Below are 5,000 nucleotides of genomic sequence, written 5' to 3' on the forward strand. Positions count from 1 at the left end.
AAAGGCCCCATCTTACATGTTCGACACCAAAACAAATGTAACTTTTGTTGCAAATTTGGACACAAGAAGTATTATTGTCCATTCAAGAAAATTAGTCCAAACAAATTGATTTGGGTTCCTAAAGGAACCATGATAAATTCTATGCAACATGATAGGCAATGTAGATCTATCTGTGAGGCACTCAAAAGCAAATGGGTACCTAAAAATCATCCTTTCTTGTAGAAAACTAAACCATCGCAAGCTAGGAGCAAGAGATGGTACCTTGATAGTGGATGCTCAAGGCATATGACCGGAGATCCATCTCAATTCTCTAAGCTCACTAGCATAGACGAAGGCTATGTCACCTTTGGAGACAGCAACAAGGGTAAAATCATTGGCAAAGGAACCATAAGTAACAAATCCAACTTCTTTATTAAAGATGTTTTGTTAGTTGATGATTTAAAACATAACCTCTTGAGCATTAGTCAATTATGTGATAAAGGATATATTGTCAGATTTGAATCTAATGCTTGCATCATTGAAAAACCACACAAAAACATATCTATGGTTGCATTGAAACAAAATAACGTATACACTATTGACATCAATGATTTGTGTAATGAAATATGTTTTTTTGTTTTGAATGAGGATGCTTGGATATGGCATAGAAGATTAGGTCATGCTAGCATGAAACTAATCACTCAAATATCATCTAAAGAACTTGTAAGAGGAATTCCTCATATCAAGTTCATCAAAGATAATGTATGTGATGCTTGCCAATTAGGTAAACAAATTAAGGGTAGTTTCAAATCTAAGAATCAAATAAGCACCTCTAGGCCCTTACAATTGATCCATATGGACTTGTTCGGACCAATCTCCACATCAAGCCTAGGAGGTAGCAAATATGCCTTCGTCATTGTGGCTGACTATAGCAGATACACATGGACTTACTTCTTAAAACAGAAAAATGAATGCCTTAGATATTTTACCAAGTTTTGTAAACTTGTTTAGAATGAGAAATGTTCTATGATTTCGTCAATTAGAAATGATCATGGTGGTGAATTTTAAAACCATGATTTTTAGGAATTTTGTGAACTCAATGGATACAACCACAATTTCTCTACTCCTAGAAATCCTCAACAAAATGGAGTAGTAGAAAGAAAAAATCGAAATTTACAAGAAATGGCAAGAACCATGTTAAGTGAACACAACCTACCCAAATATTTTTGGGCCGAAGCCATAAATACTGCATGCTATATTTTGAATAGAGTTCTAGTAAGACCCCTACTAACCAAAACTCCTTATGAGTTATGGAACAACAAAAAACCCAATGTTTCATATTTTAAAGTCTTTGGGTGTAAGTGTTTTATCTTGAATGAAAATGATAACTTAGGAAAATTTGATGCTAAATCCGATGAAGGAATCTTTCTTGGTTATTCTTCGGTTTCTAAAGCTTTTCGTATCTTCAATAAAAGAACTTTAATTATCGAAGAATCCATTCATGTTGTTTTCAATGAGATTTCCGAAATCAGGAAAAATGATTTTGATGATGATGTTAATTTTGATTCCTTGAATTTAAATGAAACCCCTTCTCCAACTAGCAACTTGGATGCATCCACTTCCGAAACATCCTTACCCAAGGATTGGAAGTATGTAGATGCTCATCCCAAGGAGCTAATCTCAGAATACATGTCAAAGGGGGTTCAAACACGATCTTCTCTTAAAAAATTTTGTGCGAATGCCGCCTTTCTCTCCCAAATTGAACCCAAATGTGTTGACGAAGCCATGAAAGATGATTCATGGATTATCGCAATGCAAGATGAATTGAATCAATTTGAGAGAAATGAGGTGTGGAAACTTGTTCCAAGGCCAAATGACCATTTAGTTATTGGTACTAAATGGGTCTTCAGAAACAAGCAAGATGAAAATGGTATCATGGTTAGAAACAAGACTAGATTAGTGGCCAAAGGTTTCAACCAAGAAGAATGTATCGATTACGAAGAAACCTTCACTCCTGTGGCTCGATTGGAAGCCATAAGGATGCTCCTTGCCTACGCTAGTAGTAATAATTTTAAGTTGTTTCAAATGGATGTTAAAAGCACTTTTCTAAATGGCTTTATTTCCGAAGAAGTTTATGTTGAACAACCTACTGGATTTGAAAATAATAGCCTCCCTAATCATGTGTTTAGATTAACTAAAGCTCTCTATGGTTTAAAACAAGCCCCAAGGGCTTGGTACGAGAGACTTAGTTCTTTTCTTATTGAAAATAATTTCACAAAAGGCAAGGTTGATACTACATTGTTCATGAAGAATTTTGAAAATAATTTTCTCATTGTTCATATTTATGTTGATGATATTATCTTTGGCTCTGAATCTCTTTGTGAATTTTTTGCTAAAACTATGAGTCTTGAATTCGAAATGAGCTTAATGGGAGAATTGACATTCTTCTTAGGCTTACAAATCAAACAACTAAGCAATGACATCTTTATTAGTCAAACTAAATATGCTATGAATTTATTAAAAAAGTTTAATATGAACAACTCAAAGACTATTAACACTCCTATGAGCACCTCCACTAAGTTAGAAATTGATGAAAGTGGAGAAAGCTTCGATCAAAAAACTTATAGGGGTATGATAGGAAGTTTACTTTACCTCACTGCAACCAGACCAGACATCATGTTAAGTGTAGGACTTTGTGCTAGATTTCAATCAAACCCTAAGATATCTCATCTTAAAGTAGTTAAAAGAATACTTAGATATCTTAATTGTACCACAAATCTAGGATTATGGTACCCAAAATCAGAGAATTTTGAGTTAATTGCTTATGCTGATGCAGACTTTGCTAGCTGTAGACTAGATAGAAAAAACACATCAGGATCATGTCAATTTTTAGGGCATGCCCTTGTTTCCTAGTCATCTAAGAAACAAAACTCGGTTGCACTATCAACAACCGAAGCTGAATATATTGCAGCAAGTGCATACTGTGCACAAGTTGTATAGATGAAAAACACCTTAGAAGATTACAAAGTTAATCTTAAAAATATTCCCATTAAATGTGATAACACAAGTGTAATATGCTTGACTAAGAATCCTATACAACACTTAAGAACAAAACATATTGATATTAGACATCACTTTATACGAGATCATGTTACTAATCATGACGTAACCATATAATTCATTGATACTAAACATCAACTAGCTGACATTTTTACAAAACCTCTAAGTGAAGAACAATTTGATTTCATAAGAAGAGAACTAGGAATGTTGATGTGTCCGAATAGATAAACTAGTTAAAATTATTTTTCGGACTTTATTGAATGATCAAATTACTTGATTGCCATTACATAACATGTGTTGAAATGTTTTGTCTTCATGATTGTATTTGAAAATCTGTAGCATAGTCTTGTCCGAATGCATGAAAGAATTCATCTCATTTTCGGATTCACTCAACAGTTGAAATGCCAAAAATCAAATTTTCTCATATGAAAAATATTTTTTCTGAAATGGGTTTGATGAAATGATTCCTGCTTATGAATTCCATCTTGAAATATGAATGATAGTATTTTTTGCTTGCAAAAAGCTGTTTCAATCACATATCTTGACTCAAAGTAAACTCACAAATAGCTAGAATCACAAATGGCTTTCCTCCTTCATGCACAAAGGATTATAACAAAAAAAAAAAGGAAGAAGTATTCAAAGCAATCTACGTATCATGCCTTCCTTTATATGCTTGATAACTTGCTTATATTGTTCTCCTGGTATCACATCTACCATGCGTTTTGTTGATGACAAAGGGGGAGAAATATATGAATTGATGCTATAAACACTGATGCTATGATTATGCCATACTTGCATCACCAAGAGATATATGAACAGATGCCATGCATTAATTTGCATTATGCCTTGAGTTGATATCTTACCATGTGAAGATATGCAACACTTGTTAAAATATTGGAAATGTGTAGTAATGATATCAAAATCTTACTTCATAGCTTTACATGTTGATATCTTATAATATGATGAATTGCTACAATTACCATCGTTCAAAATTGTTATGTAAAATTTGAAAATGAATGTCAAGCCTTGACATCATCTTAAAAGAGATACATCATGATGGGAATCATGATGGGAGTATTGATAAGTTCAAATGATTTAACTTATCAATATGTCACTTGAATTCTTAGGTCTTGAATTCAAGAATGACTTATCTCAAGTATGGCATATAGACAGGGGGAGTTAAGGTTAACTTCATTATCAATTGATTGTCATCATCAAAAAGGGGGAGATTGTTGAATCTCGGATTTTGATGATGAAGTCAATTGTCATTTGTTATCTAATCTATATGTTGAGATAAGTGTGCAGGATTAACTACGATGAAAGTAAGACATGCAGCAGGAGTTGCGCCGGAGTCAAGACAATGATCAAGTTGGGAGTTCGAGAGTTCGACGGAAGTTTGGACAGTCGTCGGAGGTTCTGCGGGAACAAATCCGAGAAGTCCATAAGCTTGCCAAAGAAGCTCGTCGGAACTCGCCAAGTGAATCGTCGCAAGTCCAGGAGTTTGCCAGAAGTCCGCAGAAGCATCACCGAGGGTTCATCGGATGATCGACGGAAGTACGTCGGAAGCTCACCGGAAGAAGCGATTGACGCACCGGAGCAAGCTGTAGTAAATGTCTTAGGAAAAATCGTAGTTAGCACATTGATTAAGTTGGCAATGGGAGGTGATCCCATCAACTTAATCTTGGGGCAATTGGGCCCCCTGAAAAACCCAAATCGGGCCAAATGGATCAACCCATTCGGACCCTGATTTCTGCCAGGCGGTTGAACCGCCCAAGGCAGGAGGTTGCACCGCCTGGGCTCAGTCTCCGAGCAAGACTGGGAGGTGCAACCGCCCCAGCCAGGCGGTGGCACCGCTTGGGGCTCAGTCTCCGAGCGAGACTGGGCGGTGCAACCTCCCCTGACAGGAGGTGGCACCGCCTGAGCTCAGTCTTTGAGCTCTGCCAGGCGGTGCAACTGCCTGA

The sequence above is a fragment of the Musa acuminata genome, chromosome BXJ2-8 (genome assembly GCF_036884655.1).
Source record: "Musa acuminata AAA Group cultivar baxijiao chromosome BXJ2-8, Cavendish_Baxijiao_AAA, whole genome shotgun sequence".
In the NCBI taxonomy this organism is placed as follows: Eukaryota; Viridiplantae; Streptophyta; class Magnoliopsida; order Zingiberales; family Musaceae; genus Musa; species Musa acuminata.